This window comes from Arachis hypogaea, chromosome 11, assembly GCF_003086295.3.
Source record: "Arachis hypogaea cultivar Tifrunner chromosome 11, arahy.Tifrunner.gnm2.J5K5, whole genome shotgun sequence".
Classification (NCBI taxonomy): Eukaryota; Viridiplantae; Streptophyta; class Magnoliopsida; order Fabales; family Fabaceae; genus Arachis; species Arachis hypogaea.
In genome coordinates this window covers 44,391,787-44,411,620 of record NC_092046.1, presented here as the reverse complement: position 1 = coordinate 44,411,620, position 19,834 = coordinate 44,391,787, and positions in this window count along the sequence as shown.

The window sequence follows — 19,834 nt, the reverse complement described above, 5'->3', positions numbered from 1 at the left end:
CTCCATTCCAGGTTCAATGTTCCTTTAATTTAGTTTCTCTTCTACTTTTATTTATTCTATTACTTTAGTTTGTTTATTTTCCTAATTTGGTTTATGAACTCCATGTTAGATTTGATTTCTTTATTTAATGCAATTTGAGGTATTTCAGATTTATGATTTTAAATTTAGCTTTTTATATTCTTAGCTTTGATTGATTAATTGGAGATGCTTGAGTTATCAAACTCATTTGTTGATTGATAATTGAGTTGCTAATTGACTTGAATTCCACTAACTCTAGTCTTTCCTTGAGAGTTGACTAGGACTTGAGGATTCATATTGATTCATCCACTTGACCTCCCTTCATAGTTAGAGGATAACCAAGTGGGAGCAATGAACAATTCTCATCAACATCAACAGCTAAATGTTTCAAGTATCGAATTAGTAACTAACCCTATATATACATATATATATATATATATATATATATATATATATATATATATATATATATATATATATATATATATATATATATATATAACAATACTATATAAATTGTATATCTCAAAAGTATTTCTTTATTATTTTGTATATGCATATATATTATACCTGGTATTTTAGTTTATTATAGATATAATTATATATAATAAGTAGGGTTGAGCACGGGTCGGTTTGGTTCGGGTTTATGGTAAAATTAGAACCGAATCGATCAAAATATAATTAGTTCGGATTTGCATTTTTTTGTATATGCACCCGAACCAAACCAAACCGATTAAGAACGGATTAGTTCGGTTCGGGTAATTGGGTACCCGATGATTTTGAAATTCATAAAAAAAAACCAAATTTTTATCTTAAAAATTCAACAAGTACAATAAACATGTAACATCAATAAAAACAATCCAAACATGTTAAACACCAAATAAATTAGAAACTAAACTCATTAAAATCCAAACATAATAAATAATGAATAATCATTGTCTAATGAAAAAATCATATATATTTTTATTTTTTATTTAATTAATATATGATCGGGTTCGCGGGTTGGTTCGGGTTCCGTACTCCCAAAACCGATACCCGAACCAATCACTAACAAAAACCATTGGTTTGATTTCGGTTGGACCTGATTACCCGTTGGTTTCAGAACCAATTACCAATTTAATTGGTTCGGTTCGGATTCAGACGGGTAATCAGATACCCGCTACCCGTGCTCACCCCTAATAATAAGTTAAAACTTATAAAATAGTTAAAATAAGTATACAATCAAATAAGTTTTAGTAAATGAGATATTCATACTCTATCTGCGGGTACCCAACCAGGTCCAACCCATTCAGATAGGATAGGCTATCCGACCCGCTGCGAGTAGGGTAGAGATCGGTCTGGGTATACCTGTAGGTAGGGTAGGGTACGGGTTTAGGGTGTATCCTACCCTACGCTACCGGCACCCCATATATAACATATATTTTATAAAAATTAGGTATATAGTGAAGGAGGTGAGAGTTGAACCCATAACCTCCCTCATGTTATAACTTACAATAAGTGAGCAACCACTAAACTAATTAGTTAATTTGTTTATTTAGAACATTAATTTTTTATTTTTTATTTTATTAATATGTATGAAATTCAAAATGATTGAATTTTATATTTACTTTGAAAAATTTTGATATATTTGCGGGTAGGATAGGGTATGGTAGGGTTTAGAACTTTAAGGTGCGGGTAGGATTAGGATTGAGAGATTCTCAACCTGCAAATAGAATAGGATAAAGTTTTAATAAAATTTTCAACCCGCGAGTAGGATTAGGGTAGAGTCCAAACCATACCCTACCCTACCCATTACCAACCCTACTAACATATAACTTCAAACTTGGTTTACGAGTTCATCGTAAATTCATCTTCTTGTGCTGTTAACAAATTTAACTTAAATTAAGTTAGGAATCGACTTGGTACGTTCGCAGTCGTACATTGCAAAAGAGTATATATATATATATATACAATAATAATAATAATAATAATAATAATAATAATTGATATGTAACCTATACCTCGGCCACCAAAAAGCTCAGACTAAAACAATAAAGTCAGACCCGATAATTTGAAAAAAGAGACGTGGTCAACACAACTTGATCACCTTAAACGGAACTCAATAACCGACCCAGAATCTCAGACCTATCCGCATAACGGGCAAAACATCATCTATAAAGCCGAGTATACAACCCCGGCTAAGGATCAGGTTCTGCTTTCAGTTTTATATTAGCTTACATATTCATTAAACCTCCTTATTGACTTGAGCGTCAGAGTATCTTTTGCAAGTATTCCCGCCGTGGTGTTCAGTCCAGGCCGACATATAGCTCTCTCTCCTCAACGATACATTGCTTGGAATTGTTATAGCTCAGCCACTCCTACACGGACGAATCACTTGGCGCCCACCGTGGGACCGGAATTTATCTAACCCCACTATTTTCTTTGCCTAGCTTCTTACTCTCTTTTGGAGGATTCTCGATCCTCAAGCATGGCCAATAATGGGATTCCACAATCCACGCAAGCAGAGCTCCTAGCTTCTTACTCTCTTTTGTGCTTCCTACTGCCCTTGAGCTATACAAGGGGTTTGGTGATTCCCGCGCCCATATTAAGAAATTCCAATCCATGATATTTTTTAACGGTGCTAACAATGAACCTGTGCTCTATCAAGCTTTTCCTACTTATCTTGACGGTGCTTGATGAACAGATTTTTGCTAGTAAAGAATTTCACAAAATTAGTCGCGTTGTAAGTATAGTTTCTAAACCAACAAAGAGTCCTTTCTTACAAAAATTTGGTTGTCACTTAAGCAAACCCAATAAAAATATAAACCGAAGTATTTAAAGCTCGAATCGTCTCTCAAGGAATTACAGGGAGGTGTAGTTATTATTGGTTATGGAAAAGTATCTTTTTGGGTTTTTAAATGTTGAACAAGGAAATAAAATGGCAAGAAAATAAACTAACAATTAAGAAAACTCTTGGCAAGGTATGAGAATTAGAAGTCCTATCCTAGTTACCCTTATCAATTGTGATGAGAATTATTGATTGCTCCTACTTAGTTAACCTCTAACTATGAAGGAAAGTCAAGTGGATAAATCAATTTGATTCCTCAAGTCCTAGTCAACACCTAAGGAAAGACTAGCTTTAGAGTGATCCAAATCAACTAGCAACTTTCAATTATCAATCAACAAAGGAGTTTGATAACTCAAGAGTCTCCAATTACTCTACCAAAGCTAAGAACATAAAAATCTAACTTAAAACCCTCCCAAGCATTTTATCAAACACTTGGAAGGCATAACATAAAAACATAGGAAACTAGCAAGGAATATTAAATCTAAACAACCAATTGTAAGCATCAATGATAACAAATAAAGAAAGCAATCATAAATATGAAATACCTCAAATTGCATTAAATAGAGAAATCAAATCTAACAAGAGAATTCATGAACCAAAGTGACAACATAAAGTAATCAACAAAGCAATTAAATAAACTAGAGCACTAGAATAATTAAGAGTAGAAGAGAAACTAAATTAAACTAAGTAGAAATCTGAATTTAAAAATAGCTAAACCTAAGATTCTAAAACCTAGAGAGAGGAGAGAGCCCCTCTCTCTCTAAAAAACTACATCTAAAACCTAAAATTGTGTATATCAAAGTTGTATGAATGAATGATTGAATTAATTTTTGATTTCCTCATTCTGTAGCTTCTATTATGTATTTTTCGGGCTTGGAACTGGGCCAAAAAGGAGCCCAGAAATCGCTTCCAGCGCTTTCTGCAATTTCTGCACGTGGCGCATGTCACGCATACGCGTAGGTCACGCATACGCGTCATTTGGTAAAATTCCTTGTCACGCGTACGCGTCAGTCACACGTACACATCGCTTGTCTTCTGCGCTAGGCACACGTACGCGTCGCCCATGCGTGCGTGTCGCTGCTAGCTTCTCAAAACTTCATTTTTTGCGTTCCTTTCACTTTTGCATGTTTCCTTTCCATCCTCTAAGCCATTCCTACCCTATAAAGCCTGAAAACACTTAATGCACAGATCACGGCATCGAATGATAATAAAGGATAATTAAATTTGACAGTTTAAGTGCCCAGGAAACATGTTTTCAACTATACCATAGATTTAGGAAGGAATTGTAAAACCATGCAGATTATATGAATAAGTAAGTAGAGAGTTGATAAAAACCACTCAAATTTGCACAAGATAAACCATAAAATAGTGGTTTATCAGTGCTGTATTACTCTGGTTTTCAAAGTTGTCTGCAGGTTCAATTTCTTCTTTTGAGGAGCTGGCGAGATCTTTCATCGATTACTTTACCGCATCAAGAATATATGTGCACGGATCAGACTACCTAGGCACAATTAGACAAGGACAGTACGAAAGCCTAAAGGACTACATGACTTGGTTCACTGAGGCAACAATGGAGATTCTGGACTTAGACCCGGCAGTCCACCTACACGCCCTTAAAACCGGCCTCAGACCTGGCAAGTTTCGGGAGATGATCGTGGTAACTAAACCAAAGATGCTGGAAGAGTTTCGAGAAAGGGCCGCATGTCAAATAGAGATTGAAGAGATTTGTGAAGCCCAGAAAATAGATAAACAACCACACAGAAAGGATGAGGAAAACATTTCCAGACCACCGAGTAACAAGGAACCAAAGAAGCCTTTCAAGCTCACACCAAAATTCAATACCTACACTAAATTCAACACAAAGAGGGAGAACATCATCAAGGAGATCCTCAATGCCAAAATAGTAAAACCCCCTGCCCCAGCGGGAAGTTATCAAGATCAAAGGTTCGTAGATAGAAGCAAGCATTGCGCTTTTCATTAAAAGTTCGGACACACTGCGGACGAGTGCATAGTAGCCAAGGACCTACTTGAAAGGCTAGCCTGCCAGGGGCTCCTAGACAAATACGTCGAAGGGCATAAAACCAAAGAAATTAGCTCAGACCGAGATGAGCATCCATGAGCATCGACAGACAAGGACAAAGGGAAAAGGACATCACCCAACCTACCAAGAGGCATTATCAACTACATTTCAGGAGGCTACGCGGGTGGGGGTGAAACAACTTCGGCCAGAAAACGAAGTTATCGGGCAATGCTGGCAATTGAAGGAATACCACACCTCAGAAGAGAAAAAGATCCAGACGTCACAATAACATTCAATCAATCAGACTTCAAATCGACAAGCCCTAATCTCGACGATCCGGTGGTAATCTCCATCCAAGCTGGAAATCTTTTGGTAAGGAAAACACTACTAGATCCAGGTAGCAGCGACGACGTTTTATTTTATTCTACTTTCAAAAAAATAAAATTATCAGAAAAAATAATGCAACCCTCCTCTAGAGAGCTGGTCGGTTTCTCCCGAGAGAGGGTCCCTATCATGGGACATATATGGTTAAAGACAACAATGGGGGAGGACCCTGTGTCAAAATCAATTGATATCCAATACCTGATAGTAGACTGTTATAGCCCTTATAATATCATCATCGGAAGACCTGCTCTGAATGCTGTCAGGACAGTAGTGTCTACTTTACATTTGTGTGTTAAGTTCTCTGTACAGGAAAACAGGATAGCAACAGTGTATGCGGATCACCAAGAAGCTCGGTAGTGCTATAATGCCAGCCTAAAGCAAAACTCGACAAAATAGACAACTCGGCCACAGGTGCAAGCTAGCCATCCATAATACGGCCGAGATCTTGACATTATCCGAGCTTGATCCAAAGGATGATTTCAATGAACGACCTCAACCATTCGACAACCTCCAGCGGGTAACATTAACCGAGAATGAGAAGCAATTCACACACATCGGAGAGGCTCTGGAAGGGGAAGAACGATTAAAACTAATATCGATACTTCGAAGCAACACTGATCTATTCGCATGGACTCCTGACGACATGCCTGGAATAGATCCAGAGGTCATCTGCCACAAACTAGCTATTGACAATGCAGTCTGACCTATGGCACAGAAGAAAAGAAACATAGGGGAAGAAAAAAACAAGCAGCATTAGAGGAAACCAAGAAGCTCCTCAACACAGGTTTCATTAAGGAAATCCACTTTACCACATGGCTCTCCAATGTCGTAATGGTAAGGAAAAGCTCAGGTAAATGGCGCATGTGCGTCGACTTTACATATTCGAATAAAGTTTGTCCCAAAGATGCTTATCCATTACCTTGCATTGACAAATTAGTAGATAATACTTCCGGTTTCAAAACCTTAAGCTTTATGGATGCATACTCTGGCTACAACCAGATCCTAATGCACCCAGAAGACCAAAGCAAAACAACCTTCATTACGGAACATGGAAATTTTTGTTGTAAGGTAATGCCCTTTGGTCTAAAGAATGCAAGTGCAACATACTAAAGACTAACGGACAAGGTATTCCGACAACAATTAGGTCGGAATATGAAAATTTACTTGGATGACATGGTAGCAAAGACACCTGCACGAGGTTCATATTGTGACGACTTGTTGGAAGTTTTCAATCAAGTCCGAGCATACAACATGAGGCTCAATCCAGAAAAGTGCGCCTTCGGAGTCCAAGGAGGAAAATTCATCGGCTTCATGTTGACGTCACGAGGGATTGAAGCAAACCCAGAAAAATGTGATGCAATATTGAACATGGCAAGCCCGAAAACAATAAAAGAGGTTCAACAACTTGTAGGAAGAGTAGCCGCTCTGTCATGTTTCATACCTACAGTGGTAAAACGGTCATATCACTTCTTCCAAACAATCTCTAAGAACAAGGAATGTGAAGAATCTTTTGTGGAGCTTAAGCAGCTCTTAACATCACCTCCAATACTCTAGAGACCAGAAACAGGTAAACCATTGCATTTATACTTATCCGTATCTAACCATGCTATAAGCTTGGTTCTAGTTGTGGAAACAGGGAAAATCCAAAGGCCAGTATACTTCATCAGTAGGGTTTTACAGCCAATGAAGACAAGATACCCGAAAATAGAATACCTAGCGCTAGCACTAGTCACCACAGCAAGGAGACTAAGGCACTATTTTCAGAGTCACACAATAATAGTATGAACTGACTAACCTCTGAGGCAAATATTAACCAAACCCGAGCTTGCTGGACGATTAATCAAGTGGTCCATCGAGCTCTCCGAGTTCGACATTCAATACCATTCAAGAAAAATACTAAAATCTCAAATATTGGCCGACTTCATCTCGGAAATGACTGTCGAGACACAACCCGTAGAAAGAAGTTGGAGTATACACGTAGATGGAGCATCAAACAGAGAAGGAAGCGGAGCAAGGGTACTACTAAAGGAAGGAGACAAAGTAATAGTTGAGCAATCACTACAGTTCTGCTTTACTGCAAGCAATAACCAGGTAGAATATGAGGCTCTACTGGCAGGACTAAAGCTCACCCAATAACTCAAAATACCTTGGATAACAATTTATTGCGACTCCTTTCTAGTAGTACATCAAATCAAAGGCGACTACCAGGTAAAAGATTCTTTGTTGGAGAAATATTGGCTCATAACAAAGGATCTTATTTCAAAGTTCAATGAGTTTAATATTATTCATGTCAACCGAGAACAAAATACTAGGGTTGATGTATTATCCAAATTATCCACTACTAGATAGACAGCACACACACCAGCAGTATCACACAGGCACAGGATTAAAGAACACCCTTCCTCGAATACATCAATGCAGGTACCGTGCCAAAGGAGGAATCAAACTTACCGCTCTTCCAAAGAAGAGAAAGCTTTTACACTGTAATAGGAAGCACCCTATACAGGCGAGGATACTCACAACCACTCCTCAGATGCATCAACAAAGATGAGGCCGAAGAAGACATGGCAGAAACGCATGAAGGGGTCTGTGGGAACCACATTAGAGGCCGAGCACTGGCTGCCAAAATATTACGGACAGGGTATTACTGGCCAAAAATCAAAAGAGACTGTATTTCAAAAGTCAAAGCATGCCATAATTGTCAAAAGCACGCCACAGTCTCAGAAATTCCAGCCGAAAAGCTCCACACCTTATAGGTAAGTTGGTCTTTCGATAGATGGGGACTAGATATTCTCAGACCCTTCCCGAAAGTGCCAGGTGGTGCGCGTGTACGCAAAACCCACACTATTTCATACAACAGCAGCAGTACCAACAAGTGCACTGGGTCGTCCAAGTAATACCTGAGCGAGTCAGGGTCAATCCCACAAGGATTGTGGCTTGAAGAAAGCTTACAGTTGTCTTGCAAGTCTTAGTCAGGCGGAATCAGGAGGTTGTAGATGTGATTATGTTTAGAATTTTGTATAAGTACTTGTTATTCTACTTGGAAAGCAATAATGGGAATAGAGTTGAGAGTTGGAGTTGCTTTGTCTTTCTGAAGTAACTCTGGTACTATTATCTTCTTTGCTTGTGAATGATCTTCTTTTATGGCAGGCTGTAAGTGATCAAAGCCATTGTTCATGGTCATTGATCTCCTCTGCTACAGAATGAACGCCAGGGCCCTTGGTCATTCAATCCAATGGAGGGTGAAGCTTTAGCAAGTCATCCTCTTGGCGATCCTACTCAAAACGCCACAGACAAGATCGAATCTTTTGGATCAGAGAACGCTGCTTCCTTGGATCTAGCCTATACCACAAAGACCTTAATCTCCTCAGAGATCGGCTGAACTGGTGTCTCGAGAAGTCCCCATTGAAATCGTGGATTAACCGTCTGAGAGATGTATAAACATAGCTGTTGGCTCGTACTTTTCTTCCAGGTACTTACAGGAACCCAAATAGACACGGGTGTTTGTCAGGCACATTCATCTTAGTGTGATGAACAGAGATAATTTGTCAGATTATCCTGTTCATCACGATGAAGATCAGATATACATCTTAGAGATAGATCAAACACAGATCAAAGAAGAAGAAATAGTACTTTTATTAATTCATAGGACTCAGCAGGGTCCCTCCCCTCAACCAAGGAGGTTTAGAAACTCATACTGAGGTAAAATACAATGATAAACGTGTATAATGAGAAAAGTGAAGTAAAAGTTCTGATGGAAGGTCCGAATTACATAAACATAATCCCTTAAATACTAAACTAATGACTAGTAAGGATGCAACAGTCTTTTTAGTACTAAAATCCACTTCTAGGGCCCACTTGGTAAGTGTTTGGGCTGAGCTTGATGAGATCCATGTGCTATGAGATCTTCTGGATGTGGAATGCCAGCTAGGGATTCATCTCTGTGCCTTTGGATGCTGGGCTCTGCTCTTTGAGCGCTGGACACCAGAAAAAGGACAAGAAGCTGGCATTGGACGCCAGTTTTGGGCCCTCTAATCTGAAACAACATATAGACTATTATACATTGTTGGAAAGCTCTAGAAGTCAGCTTTCCATAGCCATTGAGGCCGATCCATTTAGACTTTTGTAGCTCCAGAAAAGCTCTTCCGAATATAGGCAGGTTAGATCTGGACAGCATCTGCAGTACTTTCTCTGTCTCTGAATCAGACTTCTGCTCCAGCTCCTCAATTTTAGCCAGAAAATACCTGAAATTGCCCAAAAATACAAAAAGTCATAGTAGAATCTAAAAATATGAATTTAACACTAAAACCTACAAAAACTTAATAAAAACTAAATAAAAACTATATGAAAATGATGTCAAAAAGCGTATAAAATATCCGCTCATCACAACAGCAAATTAAACTGTTGCTTGTCTCCAAGCAACTAAAAATACAGTAGGATAAAAAGAAAATTAAGATACAATAAATTTCTAAGTTTCAAATAAAGCTTTGTTAAAGATTATATGAGCGGGACTTAGTAGCTTTTTGCTTTTGAATAGTTTTGGCATCTCACTATCTATTGAAACTCAAAGATATTGGCATCTTTAGGAAATTAGAGTCCAGATGATATTATTGACTTTCCTGGTTAAGTTTATTTTGATTCTTGAACACAACTTTCAGAGTCTTGGCCGTGACCCTAAACACTTTATTTTCAAGTATTACCACTGAATACATTCATACCACAGACACTTTAACTGGGTGAACCTTTTCAGATTGTGACTCAGCTTTTCTAGAGACTGGGGAAGAAGGTGGGGTGGGTGGAGCTTCTGTGGAACCTCTTGGTCCTGAGAGACTGGGGAATTCTAGATTCCTTGCTTCTATGCACTGGCGTTTGAACGCCCAGGGGCTACTCCCTGGCTGGCGTTCAACGCCAGCAATGCTCCTCTCTCGGGGCGTTGAATGCCCAGGAGGGCTTCCTCATTGGCGTTCAACTTTAACACTCTTTTCAGAGTGTTCTGTTTTCACTGCTGTGAATTTTGTCTCTTGGCTGATGCATATGATCATGACTCTAACAACTGAAAGGAAAAACAAAAAGAAAATAAATGGTTGAGTAAAGTTGGGTTGCTTCCCAACAAGCGCTTCTTTAATGTCTTTAGCTGGACTTCACTATACTTAACTTAGTAGCAGTGTTGAGCCTCTTGGCTCTATATCTCCTTCAAGGTAATGCTTAACCCTCTGTCCATTGACAGTGAACCTGGTTTCTTTACCTTGAAGTTCTATATGTCCGTAAGGTGATACCTTAGTAATCACAAATAGTCCTGTCCAACGGGATTTGAGTTTCCCAGGGAACAATTTGAGTCTTGAGTTGAAAAGCAGGACCTTCTGTCCTGGTTCAAAGACTCTGGTAGCTAACTTCCTGTCATGCCACCTCTTTGCCTTTTCCTTATAGATTTTTTACATTTTCAAATGCATCTAACTAGAATTCATCCAACTCATTCAGTTGGAGCAGCCGTTTCTCACCTATTGCTTTAGCATCAAGGTTGAGGAATCTAGTAGCCCAATAGGCTTTGTGTTCTAGTTCCACTGGCAAATGACAGGACTTCTTATATACTAACTGATATGGTGATGTTCCAATGGGGTTTTGAAAGCTGTTCTGTATGCCCACAGAGCATCATCAAGCTTTATAGCCCAATCCTTTCTAGAGGCACTTACTGTTCTCTCAAGGATTCACTTTAGTTCTCTATTTGAGACTTTAGCTTGCCCATTAGTTTGGGGATGATACGGTGTTACTATTTTATGGTGAACTCCGTATTGGCTTAAGACAGAATCCAGCTGTCTGTTGCAGAAATGAGTTCCTCCATCACTGATTAGTGTCCTGAGGACACCAAACCTGCTGAAAATATTCTTTTGGAGGAACTTCATTACTACTTTAGTGTCATTAGTGGGTGTTTTTATTGCTTCAACCCATTTAGACACGTAATCTACTGCCACAAGGATGTAGGTGTTTGAGTATGAGGGCGGAAATGGTCCCATGAAATCTATGCCCCATAGTCAAACAACTCAAGATGTAAGATTCCTTGTTGAGGTATTCTGTGACCATAAGTAAGGTTGCCAGCCCTCTGGCAACTATCATAGTTACGGACTCACTCTCTAGAGTCCTTGAAGAGAGTCGGCCAGTAAAAGCCACTTTGGAGTACCTTAGTGGCTGTCCGCTCACTTCCAAAGTGTCCTCCATAGTCAGAGCTATGGCAATGCCATAGAATTCTCTGTGCCTCTTCTTCAGACACACAGCGTCGAATTATTCCATCCGAGCATCTTTTAAAGAGATATGGCTCATCCCATAGGTAATATTTTGCATCTTGCATGAGTTTCCGGGCTTGCTGCTTAGTAAACTCTTTGGAAATGAACCGTATAGCCTTGTAGTTTGCAATGTCTGCAAATCAAGGTACTGTCTGGATGGCATAGAGTTGCTCATTTGGAAAGGATTCAGATATATCAGTGGAGGGAGAAGAAGTCCCTGTTACTGGCTCAATCCGGGACAAGTGATCAGCCACTTGATTTTCTGTCTCTTTTCTGTCTCTAATTTCTATATCAAACTCTTGCAGGAGTAATACCCATCTTATAAGTCTGGGTTTAGAATCCTGCTTAATGAGTAGATACTTTAGAGTAGCATGGTCAGTATAAATAATGACCTTGTAGGATCTAAACTTGTCAATGGCATAGACCACTACAAGTAGCTCCTTTTCTGTAGTAGTATAGTTTTTCTATGCATTATTTAGTACACGACTAGCATAGTAAATGACATGCAAAAGCTTGTCATGTCTCTGACCTAGGACTGCGCCAATTGCATGATCACTTGCATCACACTTAGCTCAAATGGCAAGTCCCAGTTGGATGCAGAGATGATAGGAGCACTGACAAGCTTGGCCTTTAGAGTTTCAAAGGCATGCAGGCATTCTTGGTCAAAGACGAATGGAACATCAGTGGCCAAGAGATTGCATAAGTGTTTGGGGGATTTTAGAAAAATCTTTTATGAACCGCTTGTAGAATCTCGCATGTCCTAGGAAGCTTTTGATAGACTTAACACTAGTAGGTGGAGGCAAGCGTTCGATCACTTCCACCTTAGCTTGATCCATTTCTATCCCTTTGTTTGAGATTCGATGCCCAAGAATAATGCCTTCAGTCACCATGAAGTGGCATTTCTCCTAGTTTAGAACTAGGTTTGTTTCTTGGCATCTTTTTAGGACTAGGGTCAGATGATCAAGACAGGAGTCAAATGAGTCTCCATAAACAGAGAAGTCATCCATGAATACTTCAAAGAACTTCTCTACTATGTCAGAGAAGATGGATAACATACATCTCTGAAAGGTTCCAGGTGCATTACATAAGCCAAATGGCATTCGTCTATAGGCGAATACGCCCGAAGGACATGTGAATGCCGTCTTCTCTGGATCTTGTGGATCTACTGCTATTTGATTGTACCCAGAATATCCATCTAGGAAATAATAAAAAGCATGATCTGCTAGTCTTTCTAGCATTTGGTCAATGAAGGGTAAAGGAAAGTGATCTTTCCTAGTGGCGTCATTGAGTTTTTTGTAATCAATGCACATACGCCACCATGTAACTGTCCTTTTCAGGATCAGTTCATTTTTTCATTGTGAACCACTGTCATTCTTCCCTTCTTAGGAATAACCTGGACAGGGCTCACCCATGGGCTGTCAGAAATGGGATAAATAATCCCAGCCTCATAGAGTTTAGTGACTTCCTTCTGTGTTACTTCCTTCATGGCTGGATTCAATCGCCTCTGTAATTGTACCACTGATTTGGCATTATCCTCCAGCAGGATTTTATGCATGCATCGGGCAGGGCTAATACCCTTAAGGTCACTTATAGTCCACCCAAGGGCGGTCCTATGTGTTTAAAGCACTTGGATTAGTGCTTCTTCTTCCTGTGGCTCTAGTGTAGAGCTTATGATCACAAGATAGGTCTCTCCCTCTCTTAGAAATGCATATTTCAAGAAGGGGATTAATGGCTTAAGCTCAAGTTTAGGAGGCTTCTCCTTTTCCTCAGAGGTTTCTAGAAGTTCCTCTGAATTAGGCTGAGTATCATTGAGGATATCATCAAGTCTATCCTTGGAGATTTCGGCCATATTGACTTCTTCCACCAGGGAATCAATGAAGTCAATGCTCAGGAATTCCTCAGGAATGTCTGGATGCTGCATAGCCTTCACAGCATTCAGTACGAACTTCTCCTCATTGACTCTTAGGGTTACTTTCCCTTTTTCAACATCAATGAAGGTTCGTCCTGTGACTAGAAAAGGTCTTCCTAGGATGAGAGATACACTTTGTGCCCCCTCTATGTCCAATACCACAAAGTCAGTGGGAAAGGCAAAAGTTCCAACCTTGACAATCATGTCCTCTATTACTCCTGATGGTATCTGAAGAACAAAACTCTCGCGTGATCTAGAATTTTCACAATTAAATTCCCGTTGTAAGTATAGCTTCTAGACCGACAAGAATTTCTTTCTTACAAAAGTTTTGGTTGTCACAAGTAACAAAACCCAATAAAATTTATAACCGAAGTACTTAAATTTCGGGTCGTCTCTTAAGGAATTGCAGAGAAGTATGATTTATTATTGGTTATGAAATTGTATATTTTTGGGTTTTTAAAATAAGGAATAAGTAATTTAAATGGCAAGAAAAATAAATTAATAATAATAAAATCTCTTGGCAAGGTGTAAGAATTTGATGTCCTATCCTAGTTATCCTTATCAATTGTGATGAGAATTAGATTTTGCTCCCACCTTATTAACCTCTAACTATGAAGGTAAGTTAAGTGGATGAATCAATTTAATTCCTCAGATCCTAGTCATTTCCTAAGAAAAGACTAGAGTTATTGGAATTCAAATTAATTAGCAAAGATAACAATCATCAATCACAAGGAGTTTGATAACTCAAGTGTCTCCAATTACTTAACCAAAGCAAAAAGGGAGAAAATCTACTTGAATAAAAATGCCTTCAGATGGGAAGCAACAGTAACATAAATATAAGAAAGAAATCTTAAATCTGAAATACCTCAAATTATATTAAATAAAGAAATCAAATCTAACATGAGGATTCATAAATTAAATTGGAAAAATAAATAAAAGGAACATTGAACCTGAAATTGAAAAGAAGTAGCCTAAACATAATAGAAATCTTAAATCCTAATCCTAAGAGAGAGGAGAGAACCTCTCTCTCTAAAACTACATCTAATCCTAAAATTATGAATATTAAAGCTTCCTTGATGAATGAATGGATTCTCCCACTTTATAGCCTCTAATCTGTGTTTTCTGGGCCAAAAACTGGGCCAGAAACAGCCCAGAAATCGCTGGGGGTGAAATCTGCCACGTTGATTTTCGTCACTGCGACGCGTCCGCGCGGAGCACGCGTTCGTGTCTTCTAGATGTACGGGCACTATGGAAAATTATATATCAAATCAAAGCCCCGGACGTTAGCTTTCCAACGCAACTGGAACCGCATCATTTGGACCTTTTTAGCTCAAGTTATGACCGTTTGAGTGCAAAGAGGTCAGGCTGGACAGCTTAGTAATTTCTTCAACTTCTTGTATTCCTTCCATTTTTGCATGCTTACTTTCCATCCTCCAAGTCATTCCTGCCCTATAAATCCTGAAATCACTTAACACACATATCAAGGCATCGAATGGTAATAAGAGATGATTAAACATAGTAATTTAAAGGCTCAGGAAACATGTTTTCAATCAAAGCACAGAACCAGGAAGGAAAATGTAAAACCATGCATTTTGTATGGATAAGTGTATGAAAGATTGATAAAATCTACTCAATTGAGCATAAGATAAACCATAAAATAGTGGTTTATCAGTATCTTAATAGGCCCATCAGCAAGTTGAAGGCACATGCGGGTTGGTTTGACTTCATTAGTCAAGCAGAGCTTCTATATTAGTGAAGTTGGTAGTAGGTTGATGGTTGCTCCAAGGTCACATAGAGCTATCCTTGTACAAGCATCACCTAGAGTGCATGGTATCATAAAGCTTCCAAGATCTTTAAGCTTCTCTGGCAAACTGCTATGAATGATTGCACTGCATTCCTCAATGAGGAGGACTATTTGTGTCTCTTTTCAATCCTTCTTATGACTTAGAATGTCCTTCATAAACTTTACATAAGAAGGTATCTGTTCAAGAGCTTCTACGAAAGGGATCTTTATCTCTAATGTTTTGAGATACTCCGCAAAGCGGGCAAACTGTTTATCCTTTTCTCTTGACAGAGTTTCTGAGGAAATGGCATTTTAGCCTTGTACTCATCAACCTTGGTTGAAGGAGGCCGAATGCCATGTGAGTTGGAAGAGGGGTTACTAGCTTGCTTAGAAGGGTTGTCATCAATGAACAATTGACCTCCCTTGCATGGGCATTGAACGCCCATGCTGTTGTCCCCTTGAGCATTTGGACGCCTATTCTCTCCCTTTTCTTGGCGTTCAACGCCAGTAGGGTTATCCTCTATGGGCTTTTCATTTTTATTATACTGAGGTTGGGTGTTTAAGGTTTTTCCACTCCTCAGTTGGACAGCCTGACATTCATCTGTTATCTGCTTAGTTAACTGATGCCTTATTTGACTCAACTGGGCTTCTATATTCCTATTAGAAGCCTGAGTTTCTCACAGAGCCTCTTGTAGTTTCAGTATTTGCTGGGCAAGGGTGTGTAGTTGCTGAGTCAATGGGCCATCCTGCTCTAGAGGGTTAGATTCAGCAGCTACTACCTTAACCTCTCCTTTTGTAGAGGTCTCAGGAGATTAGTACAGTTACTTATTAGTGGCAACTGTCTCAATAAGCTCTTGAGCCTCTCCTATGGTCTTTTTCATGTGTATAGAACCACCAGCAGAGTGGTCCAAGGCTATTCTAGCCATGTCTGAAAGCCCATAGTAGAAGATGTCTAACTGAACCCATTCTGAAAATATTTCAGTAGGACATTTCTTTAGCATCCTCTTATACCTTCCCTAGGCATCATAAAGAGACTTACTATCTCCTTATTTGAATCCTTGGATGTCCAGTCTCAACTGAGTCATCTTTCTAGGGGAAAAGTAATGATTTAAAAACTTGTCAACTAACTGTTTCCAAGTTTTTAAACTATCTTTAGACTGGTTATCCAACCACCTTTTTGCTTGATCCTTTAAAGTAAAAGAAAAAAGCAGTAACCTGTAGACCTCTTGGTCTACTCCCTCTCCGTGTACTGTGTTAGCAATTCTTAAGAAATCTGCAAGGAATTCTGTAGGTTCTTCCTGAGGAAGTCCAGAATACTAGCAGTTCTGCTGCAACAGAGTAATAAGTAGAGGGTTTAATTCAAAGCTACTAGCTTTAATTTGAGGTATGATGATACTTCTTCCATAGAAGTCAGCAGTGGGAGTTGTATAATATCCCAGAGTTCTCTTGAACTCTTCATTCCCACTTGCGTTCATGATTAAGAAAGGTAGAAGATGAAGAAGGAAGAAAATAGAATGAGTAGAAGAAAAGATAGAAGTAAAAGGGGTGAATAAGAATTAAAATATTTTTATTTTTTAATTAATTAATTAATTAATTTTTGTGAAAATTAAGTTAAATTAATTTAAAAAGATTTGAATTTTAATTGTTAAATTTTCAAAAATAGAGGAAGGAAAAGAAGAAGAGATTTTCGAAAGTTGAGAGAGAAGTGAGTTAATTAGGTGGTCTTGAAAAAGATGAGAGAGAAGATAAGATATTAAATAAGAAAAGATAAAAATAAAAATAAAAGATAAGATAAGAAAAGACTTGAATTTTAAAATTGAAATTAGAGAAAGATAAGATATGAAATTAAAAAGATTTGAAATTGATTTTAAAAAGATAAGATTTTGAAATTTGATTTTGAAAAAGATATGATTTTGAAAATTTGAAATTTGAAAAAGATAAGATAAGATTTTTAAATTTTAAAAAAGATATGATAAGTTTTGAAAAAGATATGATTTTTGAATTTTGAAAATTTTGATTTTTGAAAACTTGTGAAAAAGATATGAAAAAGATAAGATTTTTGTATTTTTGAAAAGATTTGATTTTGGAAAACTTGACAACTAAGATATGATAAGATAAAATTTTAAAATCAAAATCTGAATTTTTTTTGAAAAATTTCGAAAATTAAGGTGAAAATTAGTTAGAAAAGATATTTTTATTTTTGAATTTTATGATGAAAGAGAAAAATACAAAAAAAGACACAAGACTTAAAATTTTTAGATCTAGTGCACCCAAATTTTCGAAAATTTGGAGGAAAATATAAGGGGATACCAAACTTAAAAATTTTAAGATAAAAATACATACAAGACTCAAGAAAACTTTGAATGTTAACAAGAATGCAAAGAAGAAGACTCAAAGGACACAGGAACATAAAAAGAACAGCAAACTTAAAAATCTTTTTGAAAACCAAAATAAAATTTTTGAAAATTGCAAGAAAAATAAAAAGAAAACACCAAACTTAAATACTTGACACAAGATTAAACCAAAGAAAAATTATTTTTGAAAATTTTTAGAAAGAAAGACCCAAAGAACATGAAATTACCAAGAACATAGACACATTAAAAAAATGCAAGGATTAAACAAAGAAAACAAAAATATTTTTGAAAAAGCTTTTAATGAATTTTCGAAAATTTTAGAAAATAAAATAAAATAAAATAAAAAATTAAAAGATTCAAAGACTCAAACCAAGAACAAAAATTGAACAAAGAAACTAAAAATATTTTGAAAAGATTTTTAGAATTTTCAAAAATTAGGAAGAAGAAGAAAATCAAAATCAAGGACTTAACGAAAATAAAAATTACCTGATCTATGGAGTAAGACAATCCGACAGTTTGTCCAAACTCAACAATCCTCGGCAATGGCGCCAAAAACTTGGTGTGCGTGTACGCAAAACCCACACTATTTCATACAACAGTAGCAGTACCAGCAAGTGCACTGGGTCACTCAAGTAATACCTGAGCGAGTCAGGGTCGATCCCACGAGGATTGTGGCTTGAAGCAAGCTTATGGTTGTCTTGCACGTCTTAGTCAGGTGGAATCAGAAGGTTGTAGATGTGATTATGTTTAGAATTTTGTATAAGTACTTGTTATTCTACTTGGAAAGCAATAATGGGAATAGAGTTGAGAGTTGGAGTTTCTTTGTCTTTCGGAAGTAACTCTGGTACTATTATCTTCTTTGCTTGTGAATGATCTTCTTCTATGGCAGGCTGTAAGTGATCAAAGTTATTGCCCATGGTCATTGATCTCCTCTGTTACAGAATGAACGCCAGGGCCCTTGGTCATTCAATCTGCTGTAGGGTAAAGCTCTAGTAAGTCATCCTCTTGGCGATCCTATTCAAAATGCCACAGATAAGGTCGAATCTTTCGGATCAGAGAATGCTGCTTCCTTGGATCTAGCCTATACCACGGAGACCTTAATCTCCCCGGAGATCGGCTGAACTGGTGTCTCGAGAAGTCCCCATTAAAATTGTGGATTAACCGTCTGAGAGATGTATAAACATAGCTGTTGGCTCGTACTTTTCTTCCAGGTACTCACACGAATCCAAATAGACATGGGTGTTTTTCAGGCATGTTCATCTTAGTGTGAATAACAGAGATAATTTGTCAGATCATCCTGTTCATCACGATGAAGATCGGATATACATCTTAGAGATAGATCAAATACGGATCGAAGAAGAAGAAATAGTACTTTTATTAATTCATAGGACTCAGCAGGGCTCCTCCCCTCAACCTAGGAGGTTTAGAAACTCATACTAAGGTAAAATACAGTAATAAACGTGTATAATGAGAAAAGTGAAGTAAAAGTTCTGATGAAAGGTCCGAATTACATAAACATAATCACTTAAATACTAAACTAATGACTAGTAAGGATGCAACAGTCTTTTTAGTACTAAAATCTACTTCTAGGGCCCAGTTGGTAAGTGTTTGGGCTGAGCTTGATGAGATCCACATGCTATGAGGTCTTCTGTATGTGGAATGCCAGCTAGGGAGTCATCTCTAGGCCTTTGGACGCTGAGCTCTGCTCTTTGGGGGCTGGACACCAGAAAAGGGTAGGAAGCTGGCGTTGGATGCCAGTTTTGGAAAGCTCTGGAAGTCAGCTTTCCATAGCCATTGAGAACGCTCCATTTGGACTTCTGTAACTCCAGAAAAGCTCTTCCGAATGCAGGCAGGTCAGATCTGGATAGCATTTGCAGTGTTTTCTCTGTCTCTAAATCAAACTTCTGCCCCAACTCCTCAATTTCAGCCAGAAAATACCTGAAATTACCTAAAAATACAAAAACTCATAGTAGAATCCAAAAACGTGAATTTAACACTAAAACCTATAAAAACTTAATAAAAACTAAATAAAAACTACTAAAAACTATATGAAAATGATGTCAAAAAGCTTTTAAAATATCCGCTCATCACCAGGACAGGTAAAATTTCTTTTAGTATCAATAAACTACTTCTCTAAGTGGATAGAAGCACAGCCACTAGCACACATAACAGCAAACAAGGTGAGATCTTTCCTGTAAAAAAATATCATATGTAGGTATGGCATCCCTAGAGAAATAGTCTCTGATAATGGGAGACAATTT